This window comes from Cyanistes caeruleus, chromosome 3, assembly GCF_971803275.1.
Source record: "Cyanistes caeruleus chromosome 3, bCyaCae1.hap1.1, whole genome shotgun sequence".
Lineage (NCBI taxonomy): Eukaryota > Metazoa > Chordata > Aves > Passeriformes > Paridae > Cyanistes > Cyanistes caeruleus.
In genome coordinates, this window is record NC_141703.1 from 48,585,064 (window position 1) to 48,607,673 (window position 22,610).

The following is a 22,610-nucleotide window of genomic DNA, read 5'->3' on the forward strand; positions in this document are numbered from 1 at the left end:
AATTTACTTAATACTTTAATCATCACTGCACTGGACTACTGCAGTAAACCATAGCATTTTTCTACTGGATAATCCAGAACTGGACACAATAGTCTAGATGTGGCCTCGCCAATGTTGAAGAACAAAAGGATTCTCTTCCTCATCCTGATGGCAATGCTCTTAAAATGTAGCCCAGGAAGCTGCTGCCCTTTTTTCCATGAAGGGTGTGTTAGTAGCTCATGGTCATCTGGTTTTCCATTTCCTGAAAACTTTCACTCCAAGGACCTTTTAAGCAAAGCAACTTTCCAGCCAGTGCGTCCCCAGCATGTACTGGTGCTTGGGGTAATGCCTCCACAGATATAAGGGCTTGCCTTTACCATTACTGAAGTTGAGATTCCTCCCTGCCCTGTTCTCCAGCTTGTGGCGGTCCCTCTGAAAGGTGGCACAACCAGCCAGTCTGCCCAGTTTGTATCATCGGTGAACCTGCTGAAGGTGCACTGTGCTCCTCCTTCCTCCAGATCACTCATAAATATGGAGAACAGTATCAGACCCATTACTAAGCCCTGGCATACAGCACTAGTGGCTTTACCAGATTAGATTCAGCCATCTAAAACACAGACCATCCTGCTTCTTGTGATGAAAGACCATTTCTTTTCTCCCTAAGCACCATGTACGCCATATAAATTGCTACTACCCCAGACGGAAGACCAAGCCAGAATTAATAACTTTAGAAAGAAGTCCATGCTTTCTCTCTTTAATTATATACATCTTCTTTTCATGTGACAGCATTAACCTGCTTCCTTCCTCATTTTCTCCCATTCTTGCCACATCCCACCTCTGACAACCATGTAGAAAAAAATTAAGGGCTTCCTTGAACACTTCATTTAATAACAAACAAGAAGGAAGGAGGTAATCACCCATACATTGGCAACTCTATAATTATAAAGTCAATGAAATGTAAACCATCTTCACTACTGCCTTCTAAATAATTTCTTGTAATTACTAAAATGTACTTATTTATTTTCATTCTTCCATTGTGACAGAAATTACTATTAAAAAGTTTGCAAAAAAGAAAGAATATTAAAAACCCAAAGTCCCAAATTCATACCCAGGAAGATGTTGAAATGTAAGCATAAATTTGTATTAGAAGCAAAGGAGATGAACATAATAAATAGGCATGTTTTACTGCAGTATTTCCACTAAGGTATTTAATCACTTGCAGTTTTGTGTAAGTACTAGGGAAATTGCTCTGTGACAAGCATCCAAGCTAATCTGAGTACAGATGTACTGTATCTCATTAGCAGTAGTACTATGGAAGGTAAAGTATACAACTGCTTTGATTTATCAACAAGGTACAGAATATGCATTCAAGTAAATATATGACCACACAGTAGAAGCAGACTTCATAGATAGTATGCAGATGAGTGAAACTTTAAGCAATACTTTATGTGTTTTAATTTCACAGTAAATTTAATGTATGTATAATATAAATATTAGTTTACTGAGCTTAAATATGGTCATGTACAAAATTAAAGTTCCACATGACAAGCTTTCTCTATAGTTGTCCTGAAAAGTGTGCCACCATCCAGTCGGGAGGAGTCTCAGTTCTGGCCCCTGGGCTGTTCATGCAGAGTCTCTGATTCCAAGGTGGCCACATGTCCCTTGTATTACTTTCTCATCAATTTGTAGTTAATGGAGTGGTCCTTAGGCACTACCTTGAGGAAATGGTGGTGAACACCCACCTGTCTGCAGTTCCAGATGGGTATAGCACAGAATAAGGCACCTGCAAGCCAGATATAAGACATACTCTGCCCTCAATAATTCTGCACTGAGCACTCCTAGATGACTGCATAAAGAGAAAGGGAATTTCAGGTGGCTCCTTAATCAAGCATCTCTGGCTCCATTAATTATTTAAGGCAGGCAGAGATGGCCTGACTCAGCTTTGAGTGTAAGTGGCAGACACATCACTGGTGTGGTGAGGTCACATACCCTCTGGTTATGTCTGACATCCCTTGAACTTCTTTAATTTTATTGTTGAGACCTTTGAAAGTTCTACCTACAAATTCAGGGAGAAAGTTCATATTAAGACCAAGAAAAGTGCAAGTTCTGAAATCATCACAAAGCAGCACCAAACACAAGGGATTAGATTACTCCCTTGTAACAGACACAAGGAAATATCAGCTCACCTCTTTCAGTGGATTGGGATTTTTAGTAAGCATGCCTGGCATGCCCACCTGTGAATTGTTACAGGTGTTGGAATGGGATCTGCCCCAGCTGTTGTTGCCCCTGCGTCCCAGCCTCATGAAGTCACAGCAACCATTCCATTTTGTTACACTGAAGTTTCAAATAAGGATCAGACTTGAGAGCTTCTGCTGTAGTTCAGAACCATTCAGTGCAATAGACAGAAAAATCTGTGAAGAGTTTATTCATTATTTCAGGCACCACAAGATGAATTTTCAGGAGGCTGCTCAAGCTGTGTGGACAGATTTATAACTTTAATATTAGAGAACGAGCAGTGCCCTTACTTCTGACTGCAGGTCCTTGCATCTTCCTCTGAAGCATCTCCCTCCAGGCTCCACTAGAAACAAATTACTGTCCTGGATAGGTCTAAGCTAGTGTGTCCATGCCTCTCTAAAGGAAAACATTAAAAGCAGAAGTGCACTTCTTCCTACCAGCCTTTGCAACAGAAAAGTGATTCAAACTATGGTATTGCCATTGAAATGTTACAAATGTTGAAACAGGGTTACCCCTCATTTTTAAGTGTGATAATTTATTTAATTGATTTAATTTTCTACACTCTCACTCAAAAAAAACCCTCAAACCATATTTTCATCCAAATACTCATTAGTTCAAAGATCACAGGACAGGACTATATAGACAAGTCTGAAGGGGAGACATAGTGCTAATTTAATTTAATCACAATGTATTACGTATTTACATAAATATAGTCCTCCAAGGAAAAAAGCTTTTATTTTGCCAAGAGCAGTTCCTTGAAGGATGATACAGAAGTAAATACTAAAGATATTACTACAAAATATTATTTAGAAGTTAAAGTATTAATTTTAATTATATTTGATAATACTGAGGCTTCCCATTCTTTCAAAACTTAATTTATTCTGCTTGCACCATTTTATAGTTGCTTTCAGATGCAGGCAGTACTTCTTTCTCCTGTAACAAAGTCATATGTTCCATCCCCTTGGAAAGACACACTCTGTCTGAAATAATACAAAGACTCGGATAGTCTTCACCTGACTGGGCAACTGTAGAGGATAAAAGAGCCCCTCACCTTACTATGATCCAAGACAAGAACAGCTGCTTCCAGACAGGTGGGACTTTCTCGCAGACCCCACATACAGACCCTGCCCTCTTCAAGGGCTGCCTTCTGTACTGCAGAGTTGCATCCACAGCAATCCCTTCCCTAGTTTACATTTCCTCCAGATCATTTAAGGACTCAAACCAAAGAAAATCTATGCTTCAATACAGGAGACTTCCTTTCAGGAATGGGGGCCTCAGGTACAGACAATATAATGCAATGGTACTGTTCACTTAAACCTCTCCATGCATTCTCCGTTAAAAGCACTATTTCATTAATATTATTTCACTAATAAGGAGAATTTGACTGTAAATAAATTTTTATTTTACTATTCAAGCAAGAAGGCTGTATAACAGAAACTGGTGAAAATTTGAACCATTCTGTAGCTCAGAGTTCATAGCAATGTTCACAGTGGTAAAAAGGATACAGTATTTTAATAAGGAGCTTCTGCTAGAAAAATGCTGACCTATACAGTCCTATGCACTTAGTCTTTTGGAAGGTTAAACAAGCTATTCTGTAAAATGAAATTTAAATCTAAAACAGGAAGTATAAAAAAAACTCAGCCCACCTGTTGCATCTACCCAGAAAAATGTAAATTCTGTAGGGAGGTCACTGTATTCGGAGTTCCCTACCAACATACGTATATGCCTCTGTGGAGGTATCTGCATGGCTTAAAGCAAATAGCTCAGTGTCTGCCTTACATCTAAACTGGGAGAGGAGTATCCAGAAGACCTAAAAGGAATTTGGTGCAACACAGGTTTTCAGAGTGCCCCAATGAAGCAGTCAGTGCTGGGCACTTAATGAACCAGAGGAGATGCAGAAGCTTTATTATAAAACAAATGTTATCAAAGCTGGTGTAGTACGAAGGGGCCTCTCTTGTTTTTTTCAGTTTATGACATGTTATTTTATTTGTGATTGATACCCTGCTTTTACCCAGCAAAAGGTGGCCACAGCTGTGCTGCTTCCTACCTGTTAAACTAGAGGTTACTAAACCAAGGACATAGCAGTTTCTTTGTCTGGGCATTAACTCATTCATATTTTGCACACGCTCAAAGAGAAAGCACAAGGGAAAAACAGGCACTCAAGCCATTTTTCTAAAGAAAATGTTAAAACTACAAATTGTGGAAAAAGAGGTTCCATCTTCCCACACATCAGACACCAGAAGAAATAACCATCCTGTGTTTTTCAGATTGTGCCTGTGGTACAGCTAAAAGTTATTCAGCTATTTTTCTTTTTATAAGCATATATACCATAAAAATGTCTTAGAACCTGAAAGCAATTTAAAACATCACTTGCCCTGTCTGTGTATGCTTGTATCTGTCCATAAGCCTCCTTCTACATTTGGCAAGGTAAATCCACAACTTCTGTCTTTAGCTCTTTTCAACCTTCTGAAAAAAATATAGATTTCATAATCTATCACAAGATCTCTTCTTTTTTTTCTGCAACACCATCGACTTTTTGAATCCCCCAGTTGTGTTAATAAAAGGTTATGATTGTTATAAAATGTGAAAGCTATATGGGGAAAGGATATCCAAATGAGTCCAGATGAGTCTTAGCTATCCCTTTCTAGTCTGTATCCTGAGCACACACTTGTGCCTGTGAGAGTAATGAATGTCTCTCAATTACTGTGGTGTAGTCCTTTTTATTCACATGCATTCATTTGTCTTCAGTTAGCAAGAGAACTACCACCAAAAAATTCATCCACAGGAGGGATTCTGAGAGTTAAACCAAGTAACTGACACTCCTGTTTCTGTGCAGATCCTGCAGTGAAGACCATATAGACACTTGACAGACTTTATTGTGGGAACTGGTGCTTTTTATAAAAATGACATTTAATTTTAATTAAATTTGTACTGCAGATTCCATGAAAACAGAGAGCACCGAACTGCCATTCTGGATTCTAGAACATACGTACAGCGTGGTGCAATGTGCACTTTGAGCACTAGGTGGAAACAGAGAAATGAAAATTAGACCCGTTCTCAACCCTTCAGCATAACAAATGGAAGAGCTTTTCTTCCATTTCCACAGATCCCAGAAGGGAGGAATGGCAGCTAAAAAGCTAAATTTTGTTGGGGGGCTTCTATCATTCTCTCTTTTTTCACACAAGATTAAGAGAAAATATTATTCTTAGTCGTCTTAAAATTGATTTTTAATTGTCTTCCTTTAATTTTTGGGATACTTTATTCAGAGTGCTCAAATACATTTATGTTGGCTATTCTTCAAATATTTCCATGGAAATTAGACACATAGAAATTTTTCCTTTATTGCTAATACAGTTCTGCAAAATTTTATGTTGAGCATATACTGCTGCTTTTGTCTGCTGACATTTGCTTGTTACAGATTCTAAGCAAATAAAATCGTGAAAATAGAAATGTAATATTTTCCTTTCACTTGCTTATGCAACAAGAAAATCAGAGCTAGAAAAGTTACCCTACTTTTGCTCCTTTTATCAGACAGTTCTAGGAGGCTCCTTATCAAAATGTTTTTTGGGATTTTTTTTCATCTCAGGAAAGAGAACTGGAATGATATTTAGCTTTGGATGGTAGCCATATTTTATATATTATGTTGCTCGTGGAAAACTTGCTTCAGAAAAGTCTACATGCAACTGCAGCAAAAGCCCACAGAGTCGAGGAGGAATGATGTGGCATTACACTGGAAACCACAAAGGAGAAGTGAGACACACAACAGCAGTTCTGGTCCAAGCATTTGTGGTCATGATGGGACATCCAGGCCTTCTCATCTTACTTCCAAGTTCAATGGTGTAAGACCATCCAGTTAAAAGGATATAGTCATAATTTATGCAGCCTCAAAAGAGTCTGACCTAGTCACGCCTCACCTTTTCAGTACTGTCTGCAGAGCTTGAAAGGTCTGGGTTGAGAAGCTGGTACTATTGGGACATCAAGGGAGATCTCTAGTTTTATTTAGAGTTCATGACATGCTGTTTCATTTGTGACTGTTACCCTGTTTCATTTTCACTTCTTCCAAAATCTGGTTTTTTTTTTTCTTTAGCTAAAATATTGGTCATTACCAATAAGTTGCTCAACTTCATTATGCATCATTGTCCAAGTTCTTAATCTATGACTGCTTTTTAACCAAGAAGAGACCAGAAAACTCATATCTCAAGCCAATTTTATGAATTGAAGCAGATTTCAACTGCCTGAGGTAACTTAGTCAATTGGCTCAGATGCCAGAGCAAGTATTCATACTGATGGAATGCAAGTCAAAATCTGAACCAAACTTGAAACCTGTTGAAGCTTGGGGGTATCTAGGATTATTGTTCAAGATCCAAGAAAATATAATCTTCTATCTAATGTCTAAATATATTCAGTAAGCTAGATTAAGTTATTTCAAATACATTTTCTAAACTCTGTAGGAACAACAGCTAAGCTAAATTCAAAGTGCTAATATCAGATAGGTGCATAAACCTACTGTCCACATTCCTGAAGGAAGTTTGTACATGATGTGTGCAATGAAGGTTAGATAGGCCAAGATACAAATGCAATTGTAAAGTAAAACCTTTGGTTCTGGAAAGGCTTTGAGTAATTCAGTGCCAGTAGCCATTACATAAAACCTGGCAGTGGGATACTGTATGTTTCCCTGAAGATTTTTGAAAATAGTTTAAAAAATAAATAAACTCCATAGGACAAATAGTGAGTGTCTAGCTTAGTCCTTTTCCCTCATGAGGTGGTCATTCCAATCTTTATAATTATGGTCATCTTTTAGAGAAGACACATGTTAAATAGCATGAAAATCTCCTTGCAATATAATAAAAGTGTGTCACTCATCCTTCACTTACAACTGAAAGGTGATGAATTCCTAAATAAAGTACAGGAATTGTTAAACACGACTTTAAGAGGTTCTTGTGTACATTCACTAACATCTCTGCTTGAAATAGTGTCAGAAGATACTGGCATGCATTCAATTTATCCTATTATTCCAAATCTGCCAGGTATTAGAGACTGGATTTTCTATCAATGGGACTTTTTAGTAATCTAGCTACATGACTGAACAGTTTCATGATGGCAACTTAAAGAATTCACATATTGGTTCTGAAATAAGGAGAAAAAAAATTACTTTTCAGGACAATCAGAACCCACATTACACATGTGAAGACGAGGTGAAAATTTCTCCCATTACACAGGGGAAGTTCTACTTGTAAATTAAACAGAGATTATATGGAAAACACTGCAAGTCAAACACAGATGTTATTTTTTTTTATCTCAAATTAATTTCCATTTTAAGTTCCTCAGGTAAGCTTATTGCTACAACATGGACTCACCAATTTTGGCACCGAAGAGTGTAGCTCAGGAAAGCTTTCCAGATGCAAAAACTTCCACTGCTCACAAAGCCTTTGAAGACTTGGCCACTGAATAGAGGATGCCTGATGTGCTGCTGTTACTACTCCCAACAGCTAAAATCCCTTTTCCACCAAGATTCAAGTTTCAGGCTAAAGCAGACTGGAAGTTTACCTCTGGTGTTATCTGCTTTTGCTGGCTGGCAGTTGCTGTTGGTGACTGGAAGTGTTACTAGGAGTGGTTTCGGCTCTGAATAGGATAGCTGTGAGTCAACATGTGGGATAAATCCAGACATGCCCAGCTTTCCTCCTGCTCTGTAAACATAGTGATCTGATACAGAAATCTGACTTTAAAGCACTTCAGATCTCTGCCTTTCTGACACATAAAGACTGTCTTCATTCTCAGCCCGATAGTCATGTGTCACAGGTTCTTTTTTGAGGCACTCGAAATTGTGATGACTTCCTTGCCTGCAAGGTCAAGCATGAGTGATAAGCATCAAGAGTGAGATCTTGGCTGTTGTAAAGCCCAGAGAAAAATCCCATTTATCTCAGCAGAATAATGGCATTGCCTCAAGACACTGCAGATCAGTGGAGGAGACTTCCCACAGAACCCATTTTTTTCCTCTCCATTGTACTGTTCTGGCTACTTCTTTAAATCTTCTCCATCTAGAGCCAGTCTCTTCTACTGGAAAACCCCTCATAACAAATTTTCCCATTCTGTTTCCATTGCTTCCTCAAACAGGCTGCCTTTATATTCTTGTTTGTTTTGTTCAAGTGAAATTCCAGCTAATACTGTAATCTGGAATATTTACACACTATTTTTTTTTCTGGGTGAATAGCTGTGTTAAAGCAAGAGTCATTCAGCCAAGTTCTTTAGAGTATGTCTTTATGCTACACATCAGGAGGATAGCAATTCCTTTCCTGGGTTTAATGTCACACATACCACATACAGTCTTGGCAGTGCAGACTATCTTCTGCAGATAGACTGGATTTTAAGTAGGTGACCAGCAGGTAGGCTGTATTCATTCACTGAAGCTCTTATGTCAATGGCACAGTAAAAATGGAATTTCATATATGAAATGTTAAAGGAATCTATTCAATAGGCAAACTGCTACTGTGCTTTTGCAGGAGAGGATATCAGGAATTTGTGTTTCAAATGTTTGGAAATAAGGTGGTCATAGACAGAAAAAGACATACATGGCCATATTCTTTGCAGTCTCTGCCTAATCCTGGTATCTCTAATAAGCAGAAGAAACAGACATCAACACAGTTTTTAAAATGTTTATTAAGAAAATTCAAGGAGAAATGAAGATAGAAAGAAATAAGAAGATTGACTCCAGTGAAGTCAGGATTCCTCCATGAGAGGCTACTTATATCACCTACATATCTACTTATGAATCTGTGCGGTTTTGTCCATATAACAGTTTAGGATTAAAAAGAACCCTTTGAGCTTTACTCTGACATCCAGTAAAGACCATTGGCATCCTGTAAATGGATGGTCATTCAAGGTCATCAGCCCAGTGAACTGCTCTGAATTTTGTTTATCTTAGAATGCATTTTTTTAAGGTAAAGTGGATAATATAATTAATTAGACACTGTAGTATATATTTATCACAGATAGTAGAAAACTGGATCCTTGCAGTGATGCTAAATCTGCAACACAGGTATTTGCAGAATCCATATACAGGGCATAAAAAATTTGCTCATTACTCAAATTAGGCCATCAAACTGGCAGGGCATGAAAGAATTCTCAAATGGTTCTCAGATAGTTTTCCATCATCCTTTAACACTGTAAAATTTATTTGCCATTGTATCTTTGAGTAACCAGCTACAGGGTAATCTCTCCCTTAGTCATCAAAAAGTTTGACAGCATTTGATTAAAATGTAAGCATCTTAGATGCAAGATGCTTGTAGGAGACTTTTAGAACTTGAAGACTTACCTAAAGCAAAATGTAGTTTATCTATGTGGCTTGCTTATCTTTTGGATGCTGGTCTCCCTCTTGGTAACTAAAGTGTACTGAAAACAATTAATTATAAGCTCTATACACAGGTGTGCACACGCATGAACATACTCGTGTTCAAAATTTCTCTTAGGAGTCTTGGATATCATAAACTGTAATGATATTATACAACTAAATCAACCAGTATCTGACAATGCTCAGTGAACAGCACTGAAAATACCACTTATATAATAATACATTAGGTTGATACCATCCTTTCCCATTGAACTAGTTCATAACTGGAAATTTGTTAGAATATTTAGCATATGCCATCATAAAATCACAGTGAATCATTAAGTAGCTGCCCTAACCGCATTTTAATATGACAAGAGTGTATTTAATGTCAGTTAACAGTGAGTGTAACTCTAAAAATATACACTGCCTGTGAGTCTGTTTCTGGGATAGTAATTCAGGACATGTATATTTTATAATGTTAGTCCTCTGTCACCCCATCAAAACCTTTGATTCAGTGACCCTTTCAAAATGGCACAAGTTCAAGAGCATATCAAGGAGTGGAGAGCTTAAAGCACACACAGTCACAAGTATTATCATGCACTCAGAATAATTGCTACTAAAAAAAGCCAGGGTCTATCAAGCAACATTTTAATCTTAATTCAGAGTAACTACAGTGTATACAGTGTAATGCTCCTCTCTAGTTTCTAGCTGGAGATTCTTAAAAATACTTTCCTTTCCAGCTGAAATGAAGGGAACTATTGAGGAATTCTCATTGGCTGGTGTTTCCTCAAGTTACTGAGGATCACAACAGACTGTAAGTTACAAGTAGACACAACTCCTCTTTTACTGTTTTATTTAGATTAATTCATTTAGATGGTTTTTAGATTAACAATCCAAAACTAAGCTGAATTTTGACTAATAGCATATCTTCTCATAGCTGTGCTTTAAATAGAAGCCTATTTGGCACATGAAAATGTAAATCTTGTCTCACTACACACAATATATAAAGGAGTGACTTGTACTTTAAGAATTCAGTTCATAGCATTTTATGTTAATCTACTGTACTCTGCCTTCTATCACTGTAAAGAAGACAAATAATAAAAATTCATATTATATATAAATTGAAATTAACTGCTTTTCGTCTTGAATAAAGAAATCACAAAATCAAGTTGTCCATTACAACGCAGTATGGACACATGAAACTTTAAGAGAAAAAAATTGAAAACTCCCAGGAAGTGTAATTGTTTCTTTCATAGAAGGTAGCTCAGCAATAAATGCCCAAATCTGTTCTTCAGTATTGAAATGACACATCCTAAACTATTCCAAGACATAAAGGACAAGGCCAGTCTTAATATGGCAAGAAATTCTTGTAAAATCTTCTGTGAACAAATCTAGGCCTGGTAGCTAAACCAAAAGGAAATATAACATAATTACTTCCAGTGTTCTCACAGGGCCTTGCTCAGAGTCATAACAATGAGAATTCACTCATTAACGATGTTCATTGCTGTTCTCATTAATTAACCTGTTTCCTTCTACAGGTGTGATATAAGAAAAAATAAAATGATGGAGACATAAACTGTCAGCAGGTCTCTGAGCTTCATTGTGCAGAGGGGCTCCATGGGAAAGCCCCTTATTCACGAAGTAGCAGGGAGCAATGGCTGTCTCTTGCTGTGCCAGGGGAGAGCACACAGGCAAGCAGACAAAGAAATCAGCTGGTCACTTCAGCTTTGCAGAACCGGTGATCTCACCCTCTCCTCCCACTAGAACAGAGTAAAGAGCTGCTACACTTTAACTGATTGGTTTTATTTCATTACCTACTCTCCTGACATATAAGAGAAGTTAACGCCCAGTTCTTGATCACTTAAATTAATTTGGAATTATTGGACACAAGCCAGCTGATGATGATAGAGCTTGGGATTTTCTACTCCCTATATGAAAAGGAAAACAGTGCTGGACAGTTACATCAGTGCTTTTTAGAAAAGCATTAATAAATCATGTGAAGATTACGGATACTGATGATAACTCACAAACAATACTGGAGAGCTCAAGTTCCTGAAAAGAACCACGTGCCTAAGACATGCATTTCAATAATTATTTGTGTATTGAGAATGTCTCCCTTCTCTGTACTGATGACATGAAATTAATTCATGATTTATAGAAATACTATGAAAACACCTTGCTTGATTCAATGTTTGTATAAAAGTAGAAAGAGTATGAATGGAATTGGCTTCATTTTCAGAATTTTTTCTCATGAACAGATGCCTAGGTTTATTCGTTGTTATTTAATAGCAGAGTTTAAATTTGTCTCATAAGTAACAAAAAAAATATTGCTAAAATAATGCTGCTTCTCACTGCCATAGAAAATAGCAACATTATTTTAATGGCTGGACTGACTATCTACAGAACAATAGATACCAAAAATAATCTACATGCCCAAATTCTATACAAGTGACTAAACTATTTCAGAACTGTGTCACCTGACCTACCTTGTCATTTTGAACACTGGCAGACTGCTGAAAAAAACTCATTTAATATAGTTTGGCTCTCTTAACTCTTCCTTGCTTTGTGGTGTTATATCCATCCCTGGATGTTCTGCAGCTCTGCTTTTCAATTTTTTTAAACAAAAGCTGCTGCTTTGATCATCTCTAGCATGTGACAAGACACAAGACAAATGCTCCAATGGTGCAGTTGAGCACCCTCATAAGGAAACTTATTGGAGAAAAAAATTACCTCTGCACTTGAGGCTAAAGAAAGGATTTACTCTTTGTTTGTTTATTCTCCTGCTGCAGGCAAAGTGCAACTGCCTCTGCAAAGAGACAAGAGATTCCACCCTTTCTCAGCAGCAGTCAATGGCAGCTTGGGCTGGATTTCCCAGATTTGGAAACACAGGAAATCATCTACAAACAGCTCCCAGGAACGCAAAATGTGCAATGAAACATGTGGCAACACTGAGTGATTAATAAACACATCACAGCTAGAATCTGGTTACACAACTAAGTGGTAAAACAGCCAGCTTTATAGAAGGACAGATTATAGAATACCTTCACTTTTGAAAATTTAGGAAAGGAAGGAAAGAAGGGAGGAAGCAAAGGAGGGAGAAAGGGAATAGAAGGGAAGGAAAGGGAAGTAGAAGAAAATATAAAACAAAGGAGAGAGGGATGGTGGAAAGACTTGTGTTTCATTTTTTTAATATAAATACTTTTAAATTATTTTTTAAAATTCCTGATGAGCTATATGAGTAAATAAAAAGTTAATATTAGAGAATCACAAAAGTTCTACAAAACAGCCTTTACAATTGACATATTCAGAGTTTCTTTTTGTTTTAACAGTTTTTGCTGTAGTAGAAATCTGTGCTCCATCTCTTTCCCATCCCCTAAAGATTTTCTGACATAACCACTGGGACTGTGTTAACAATTCAGAATGACTCGGTCATGTTCTTCTGCCAGATCAAGCCTAACTGTTCCAAATCAAGCAGGAACTCCATGGTTTCAGTTAGACACTTCAAATATGTCCTTCTGAAAATAAACATTATGCCTTATTTCCTAGAATGAGATGAGACAAACCACATCTTAAAAGAGTCTTAAAATTTCTAAGATACCAAAATAGTGATGTTTATTGGTCCAAGAAAATCCCCTATAAATAATTATTTAGAGTTAATTGTTTAAATACAAGCATAGATTTATATCAGAAATAACATTTATTGATACACCCATTTTGCTGTTACATTTTTGTACCCAAGAAATGACCCACTCCAATGACCAGGTAAGTAATTTCTCTCAGAAAGGAACAAGATGAAAAATAAACCCATTCACTTTTTAATAGGGCTCTGTCATCCTTTCTTCTCTCAGAGGTATTTATGCTTATACAAGAGTCAGTTACAGTTCATCATGTTGCTCGAGCTCTACATTTGTAGCAGCACAATGCCATTAGTCATTTCCAGAACCATAGGTATTAGAGATTGAAGTGACCTTTTAATGTCATCACATCCTACCCTGATTCCTACTATCCATGGCAACAGACTAATGTCAAACAGACAATTATGACTTCACTGCAAAGTGTAGCAACAGAGAAGCTGATTTCCAGTTTTAAGCTAAATTTCAGAAGTCAGTCCTGGCTTTTGCCATCCTAATCAATGAAAGTTATTTGTATTCCACTTGCAAGCTGTTCAATGGTCAAGGTATTTCTAACCACCCACCTCTCACTGGTACCTAAATAAAAATTTGATTATTTTTGGCAGAGGAAAGAAAATTAAAATGGTCACATGATGCAGATTAAATTGGTGTTTGATCCAAGAATCTTTCCAACAAGGGACAGCTTTTTTATAACACAGGGTGGACATGGTTTATCTGTCTCCCTTACCCCAATCAAAGCATGAAGGCTCCTGAATTGCAGGGGTGGGGTATAGACAGCCCTATATCCATTTTTTATCATGTGGGCTCCAGTGCAAAGCAGTTCTCAGTTTTATCCCAAATCACCCTGAAGGAACCACTCTGCTCCACATTGGACTAAAATAACACATCTACAATACAAGGTGTTGGAGAACCTGGGATAAACACAAGGTTCACCAATGTTGTAGCATAAATACAGTTTTGGAAATGAGCAGTTTGTATCTGCTGCACGTATCTGGGTGTGCAAGTATCTGAAATGCAGCGCTGTGTAAAGATATTTCAGCTTGCATTAGACTAATTGCAATATAATGCAGTTTCAATGTAGCACTACACTTATGGGAATAGCCCTTCCTCAGAGGTGGGAATACTCACCCTGGGCCACTGCCATGCTAGCGCACATCTATTCCTGTAGGACTAGAGCTGGTGTGTATACAGGGCTATTTACTGGGCCATACCTGCCCATTCCAAGTGCACTGTGCTTCGCTGAAATTCACTGGTGAGTTTGCTCAGATGTATAAACATAGTACCTGAACATAATAGAAACAATAATCAAGCCTCCTTCAGCTGTGGTTAATTACATTCCTGCAGCAAATTTATTTCACTTGCAAGAGTTTGAATGCCAAGAGTAATCACATCAAGATCATTTATCAAGAATTGAGATGTGAGACTGGATTTTGTAGCTGGACCTCTGTCTCTAATAGGATTTAAAGAACATTTCAGAAAGAATTAAAACCCTCACTATTATCATAGGGAGTTAGAGTCCTATGACATCTCACCTCTGATAATAACCCACAGGCTATTGCAGCTAGAGACCTATGGTGATATAGCACTAGGTAAGTGCAAAGTGCTTAAAAATGTACTCAGACAAGGTCATGTGTGAAAGGGAAATTATTTTGTAATGAAGAAGGTTCATTTCCCACTGAAGTTCCAGTAATCAAACAGAAGGAAAGAGATATATTCTTAATTTGTCTCTATTCAAATTAATTCATGCTGAAATAAAAAAAAAAGATACACCTAATTTCACTTCAAAAGGACTGAATAGGACTACATAAGGGCTTACTTAAGGACTTGGCTCAGAGCTTTGTAAAATGCAGTGTTGGGAAACTGAGCATCTGTGGTTTTATATTTCAGGGATGATGCAAGGTTTTTCAACCTTTAAATTACAGCTTGTGCAAGCAATACTCTGTTATTTAACAGATTTGCAGATGTGTCCATCTCCAAGGCAATGGGCATTGCATTTCTGTCATTCAAATGGCTGTGATTCAAAATAATTCAAAGAATGAATGAATCCCACCCTCTCCTTCTCTAAAAGCTTCTAAACACTACTTGGAGGGATTCTAGCAGAGGCTATAATAGATTTGCATAAAGATACTCCTTGCAGATTTTGCATATATAATAATTTTCCATCTCTATTTTAGAAGCAAAAGGCATGAGGGAACTTTACTTGAACCAGTTATACAGGCAGCCACTGGCAAAGCTTAGCCCAAGTCTAAGTCCTTGCTAGACTCCATCTCCTGAAAAAATCCTAAATAGGAGAGGGGAAGGGAGGGGAGAGAGAGGAGGGGAGGGAGAGGAGGGCAGGCAGGGCGAGGCAGGCAGGCAGGCAGGCAGGCAGGCAGGCAGGCAGGCAAGGCAGGCAGGAAGGAAGGAAGGAAGGAAGGAAGGAAGGAAGGAAGGAAGGAAGGAAGGAAGGAAGGAAGGAAGGAAGGAAGGAAGGAAGGAAGGAAGGAAGGAAGGAAGGAAGGAAGGCAGGAAGGCAGGCAGGAAGGCAGGCAGGCAGGAAGGCAGGCAGGAAGGCAGGCAGGAAGGCAGGCAGGAAGGAAGGAAGGAAGGAAGGAAGGAAGGAAGGAAGGAAGGAAGGAAGGAAGGAAGGAAGGAAGGAAGGAAGGAAGGAAGGAAGGAAGGAAGGAAGGAAGGAAGGAAGGAAGGAAGGAAGGAAGGAAGGAAGGAAGGAAGGAAGGAAGGAAGGAAGGAAGGAAGGAAGGAAGGAAGGAAGGAAGGAAGGAAGGAAGGAAGGAAGGAAGGAAGGAATTTTTCTTTGACTGTTGAACATATGGCATAAATAGCTGCATAGGTTTATGACTAATAATATCTGCAGTGATGCAAGCTACAATAATAGTTATTTCTCAGAAATAAAAGCTGAGTTCAGTGAAAGGACATTTGGTTACATGTGTACAATCGCTGGGAAATACTGACTGGCATTTTTCCTTTTGACCTTACTTGACAGTGTTACATTCCAATGGAAAATATTGCCAAGTCTCATTTCAGCATAAAAACAACATGAGGAAAATACTCTGTAGCAAACAAACAGAGCTAAAAACTGTTTCAAAAAAAAAAAAGTCACACTTGGAGCCACCAGCATCTCTGAAAGCCTGTTTATTTTGTTGCTTGAAATCTGACAGGCCCATGATTAATTAAATTTGCTACAATTAGAAGAAGTGTTTGGGGTAAACTAGAAATGCTTTGTTTTCTTTTTCACACTGGAACTCAGCTGACTTACATACCTCATCACAAGATGCAAGGATGTGGCAACTCTGCCCTTCTTGCTATGTGATAAAAACCTAAAAAAAACCCAAAAACGCTATTATAAAATTAGAAACAGAAATCTTGAAAGCTTAATATTTTACAAGATATTCTGCAATAGAGGATTTTTTTATTTTTTTTTTTACACTTTGGTTTCATGATTTGGAGTTTTGGCTGTCAGTTTACAGAAATAAATCTCAGAGAGTCAGATTTGCGTGGGACTTAAGAGCCGCCTCAGCTCTCATAATGCTCTCTTTGCATTGGGCTGGAAATGTCAGGCTGTTAACCTGGTCTTTCTGAAATAAAAGAAATAGTATATTTTACTAGGAAAAATGTAAGATTTTGCCAGATTGTCAAAGGTGTTAATTGAAGTGAATCTTCTAAAAATTAACCTCTTTCTGTGCTGTGCTATTTCCCCTTCTGAAAAATTTTCAGACTCTGACCCCTGAGCAATTTTTGATTTCCCAAAAGGGACAGACAATAAAGCCACTGTCTGTAAAAAAGAAGCAATGCTGTCCCTGTACAACAAAAGTCAGACTTCTCTCCTTTTTTCACAGTCAGGACAAGGATATTGAAGAAATATTTTTTAAGGGTTCCCCTCTGCACTTCTACTGCCACTGCCTGGGCTGGGAGCAGAGAGAGGTGAAGGCTCCCCACAAGAAGGTGCCCCACCAGCTCCTGAGGAGACTATGGATCCAGAAAGAGATACAGGAAGATCTTGAAAAGAAGTCCGCCTGGTTATGTCTATATTGGCAGACCAACGCTGACATTGTGATTTTGCCATCTCTATTGTTAAAGAAGTAAAACAGTTCCTGCTATGGTTTAGGCCCTGAACCAATTCCTAAACAAATGCTCAGTACAGGCCCAGAGTTAGAGAAAAGCTGTGCACTATTTCCCAATAGATAGCTGGGATGTAGCAAGCTTGTTTATGAGTTGTAAGAACTAGACTAGTCCATGCCAGCTGGCCAGAGAGGATTGAAGCATGGATCCTGGCACTGCTGCATTTGCACACAGGGATAGCCCTCTGTTGATGAGAAAAAAGCTATGGTGTTTAGTACTAGGAATGGGATGAAATCAGTATGACTCCTGACATTAATAACACTTGTGGAAGTGCCTAGAGAGACTTAGAGAGGTGAAAAACAGATTATACCCTGTGGAGCAGTAATGCTGATTTGAATAGGGAGGAAAGCAGATGGAGAGAATGGACATGCTATTCAGAGGGGCGAGAGGAAATGGGCTCCTCCCAGCACATTTTTGACATTAAAAGTCCAATGGTTTTCTTTTTTTATTCCTCAGTGTTTACAGATGTGTTCAGTATTTTCAAGATCCAAGTTTTTTTTTGTGTTCCTTTGTATCTTGGTCAAGTATATTTCATGGCTTTGGGAGCTGTTGGCATTACAGCAAAATAAGATTGCCTTTCCATGTCATGGGCTATTGTATAAATTCAAAATGCTGAGTAAACTCCCTCAAATTTGCCTATTTTTTAGATAAACTATTGGGAAGTATAAAAGGCTAATCAAGCTGAATGGAAAGGAGCAACTGCACATCTACTAAATTACCATGCTTTATAATCTTTTCCAAATGGATTTTCTATCTGTAGACAAATCTGACCATCAAGTTCAGTAGCAAAAATAAGAGCTCTATAGTAATTTGAAATTTCCAGTAAGGTTCACTGCCTCTGCAGTAAGAGGCAAGAAATCCCAAGAAGTCAGACTGACAAATTTTAATAATTACTTTGTGTTGGAGGAGAGAGTGGCAATTTTATATCATTACCCCTTTCTGAGATTATCTAATTGGCCAGGTTAAAAACCTGTTTCTATCACCTTCAAATTTACTTTGAAACAAATGAGGATTATTTTAATTGCACTTGTAAATGAAAAAAAAACCACCTCATTTAGACTCACCAGTTTTAATTCCTTCCCTTTATCATTCTTACCCCAGCTAAGTCAAAGGAGGGTATTAAACACTACCCCTTCTTTAGGAATTCAGTAAGATAAATTAAATACTAGGTTTTGACTATTTCATTTAATTAGGAGATAATTTACTTTTGGTACACTGGATCACTAAAGCACATTAACAGCCATTTTAGATAGCTGTGAATTTAAACCCTAAACCAGCAAAGGTTTTTCATGTCCCTGAGCCCAAAATTATGTGGGTATTTTTCTTTTACATAGAGTGAGCTGAATTGAATGTTGATTTTATCGGATGCCTACTTTTGCCTAAGTTTCATTTCCTGTGTGAACCTGTTCTGCAATGGCATTTTCACTGATAAATAACACACTAGATTCCACTGAAAGACAGATCATCTTACAGCATTTCTTACTGCCTTATGAAATAGTTGTTTCACCCATTACCTCCTCACTCCATCTTCATTAAACTGCCACACCCATATAACAACTTATGACAACAACATGTAAACACAACATTATGTATTTATTAATACATAAATTCCATGTATTTAAGGAATGTAAGGGCCCCCAAGCAAATTTTGTTCCCATCAAGAATCACAAGAAGTTAACAATATAGTAGAGATACCTTGAATGTTGTGCTAAAATGGTCAGAGGAGAGAAAAGTCTGTGTCCTAATTTTCCAGTGCCACTAGACGTGGCATCTGCTGTCTAGGTGGCAGCACTGCTTTCAGAGTCATCTCTACAGGAATATCTTCCCACTGCACCATGGAGCGGAGCTAATCCTGACGAGTCAAAATCAGCTAATGATTTCGCACCACAGGAAGCCAAGTTGTGGAATGACGACAGAGTACAAAGTGCCAAGTGCCACAGACACACCAGAGATGTGCAAATGGAGAGAAAGATGAACTGAGACATCCTCCAGAACTGATTTGGTTTCTTTCTGCCTAAAAGGGTCTGGGGTGGAACCAGTATTGGGAGCAAATATGTGGCTCTGTATCCAGCATTTCAAGTCTGCTTTATGCACCCTACACCCTACCCCTAAAATCACAGAGACTCACCAATCACCTTCTTGTTTGCTTTTTATTTGCTTTATGAGGATTGACTTAACAAACATATTCCAAGTGTCTCACCAGCCATAACCTGAAACCTTACATCTGCTTTACGTCCACAAAGACCTCAATCCAGTACTTGACCTAAAAATAAGACAAGCTGCAATAAAGTTTGGTTCCATAAAAATAGCAAATTAACTTTGTCATTTTTCTTTAAGTACCTCCAAAGGCAAAGACAGTGGTGTCAAATGATACAAATATTGGGACACTCACTAGAACCTGGGACATATTCTACCTTTTCTGCTGAAGCTGATGGAGACTCAAATCCACATCTGCCTTCTCTGAAAAGGTAATCTAACCATGGGGCTACAAGTCATACAGAAAAAAGAAAGAATGGCAGCATTGTATAGTGGCACAGATCCAGAAACAGAAGGAAGGAGCATCTGAACCCAAAGGAGCCTGATAGAGAAAGGATTTTTCTAGCATGTGGAGAAGGTGGGGTTGAGCTGTCCATCAGCAGAGCAGTGATCTGAGTCTTAGGTTTCAATGCTTGAGCATGAGCTGAAATTATAAAGAAAAAAGCAAAGAGAACAACTCCATGTTATGATCTCAACTTTTAAAACTAAGAGTGTGCCCACCCTGAAGGAAAAAAAAATTGTCTTCAGGAGAAGACTTCTAGTAGTACATCACAAGTAGAAAAAGGCTTTGTAAAAAGAAGCAAGGCACAAAAAGACTTATAGAGCACATGCTGTGGCAATTCAGAAGCTGTACTTGGCTTGGTGTTGCCATACCATGAAGTACCAGTCAGTCTGGCTCTAAATGCCAGCTCAATGCAGAGAACCACTGTTACCCTCAGGAAAGTAATGGAAAACCTACACCACCTTTGCACAGCTGCAAAGGCATCAAGGAACTCTTGAACTGCAGTGCAACAAGGGAAGTTTTTGTCCATCCTTTTCTTTCTGCTCCTGCCTTTCCTTCAGCCAAGACGCAAAGAGTCTTGCTCTTCCACTCAAATGTAACTTGGTGAACCAACTTTGTCTTCCATTCACAAAGTATGCTCACACCACAAAGTGTTCTCACCACTCAGTCAGTGTTTTTTCTTATCTAATTTCATCCTAGAATTTCTGCCTTTTAAAGCATAGATATAATGTCCCTGGATAATAAGACTGGGAATATTATCAGCTATTTATTTTTATACTGGTATTAGAAAGGCATGTCCTAGCTCTGAATCTCATTAAATAATTTCTCTACAAGTTTGGTATTTACATTCTATAGGCACATGGGAAAACATTGTAAATATTTATAATACTCTGGATGAGGAGACTTGAAAATCAGTAGAAAGAAGGTTTCCATTCTGCAGTGAAGACTGTGAACATTTGCTTTTCTAGATGAGATGTGCCTACTTTCACTTTGAAGGCTTGCCAGGTGGTAAGACTGAGTTAAAGTACCTGGCAAACGCGAGTTCTGGGTACATCTGAGCTGTCAGTTGGGCCTGCTTCTATTGCCCACGTGCACATGCTGGATCCTTCATGGAGAAACTTGGTTTCCAACCAGCTAAAACCTGGAAATGCCTCAATGACAAAACCACCTCAGAGCCTGCTCCAATAAGCAATATGGGTGGAAGTAAGCCAGCTCCCATCACCTCCACCTGGCCCAGGCTTCAAACCCCTTCCTAGCAGGCAGTGAGCTGTCATAATACATAACTCCTTATGCAAACACACCCTTGGCATCCTGCACAAATACACCAGTGTTTGAGATGCCTGGGAGTAAGTGGCTGCAAGGGATAGCTGCTGCATCTGTCATATCCTAGTGCTATAGATAGGGCCAGGCTGCTCGAGGGGGCGTGAAGCAAGTTGTAGAACACAATTCACTGATTGAAGAAATGGGAATCCATCCTTAGAGCAGGTGGTGGGACCAGTACAGACACAATCATCCTTTCACTGCTGAATCCTTTCAGACAGAGGTTGTGTGCAAGCCAAACACAGAGAAGTTGCAACTGAGAAAAGTCTGGTTATGCCAACTACTGAAGCTTATTTGAAGCTCATTTCCTGCTAGGTCTCAGCTTGAGAACTAGTATCAGCCAGTCATGCACTGAATGCCCTACTTACTATGCTTACTTGCCTATATTTTTGGGGGAGGTGCTGTCTGTTTTTATTTTAACCACTGATAGAGACTGTGCTGAATGCTGTAGATCAGGTTTGGTTAACCAGCATTGCCCTGGGGCTTTGTGCTGTGTACAAATTCCTGCATGCACAACCTACTTTTTCTTGTTTGGTGACTCCTCCCAGATTCATTGTCCACTTTCACCCCAATTGCCTCTTTCTATTTTCTGTCCTTGTGGTTCTGTACAGATGCCTTATTATGTGCATTTTCTAGGATGTGTAAAATATTTTGCTATTTTTATCTACTTTTGTTTTTGATGGGTTTTGGATTTCTTTTTGGTTTGTTTTTGGGTTGGTTTTGTTTTGTTTTGTTTTTTGGGGTTGCTTGTTTGTTTGTTTGTTTTGGGATTGTTGTTGCTGGTTTGGTTTGGTTTGGTTAGGGGCTTTTTTGGTTTTTTTTCTTTATGTCAGCTCTGTGATTACCTGCAACCTATTGCATAAGAACACAAACACATTGTTCAGGGTTTGGGGATTTTCTTTGATCATTAATAACTCTGAACTCTACAGAGGGCTAGTAGAGTTCTGCATCATCTACATTCAATAAATTGCTCAAAAGTGTCAATCTTTGTAGTTTTGTGAGTTATTATTCAAGTGACAATTTATTGAAAATTGTTTTTGGAATAAATATTAAAGTAATAATTGATAGATATTCAAGTAGTTTATTAAAATTCACATAAGAACTATACTATGTGCCTTTTACCTAGTGGGTTTTTTTCCAGCAATTTTTTTTCTCTGAGAATTTTTCTCCACTCATAGGACCAATTAAATACTGACTTAGATATTGCTCACCATATTTCTTTGTTCTACAGACACCTGTCTCAAAATCTGATGACCTCATAATACTATAACTGATAAACTATTTTCTTCTTATATTTATTATTAAATATAAGTATTTTTCTACAACTAGATAGTTTTTTTCTTTTTTCTCACCAATTAGAATTATCATAAAAAGTAGATGAAGAACTTCAGCATTCAATGGATGTTTTAATATCTATTCTAAACTTGTTTTCTAATCTATTTCACAAAGCCCATTTCAT

At 38.2% G+C, this 22,610-nt stretch overlaps 1 long non-coding RNA gene across 1 annotated transcript in view; it reads left to right on the forward strand.

The window, feature by feature from the left end:
* The window catches only part of LOC147654142 (uncharacterized), a 42,287-nt gene extending 20,152 nt beyond the window's left edge, over positions 1-22,135 (forward strand). The window contains exon 2 of the long non-coding RNA XR_015284526.1: positions 17,010-22,135. This is a non-coding gene — a long non-coding RNA (uncharacterized LOC147654142). The remainder of the gene's footprint in view (positions 1-17,009) is intronic.
* The last annotated feature ends 475 nt before the right edge of the window (positions 22,136-22,610 follow it).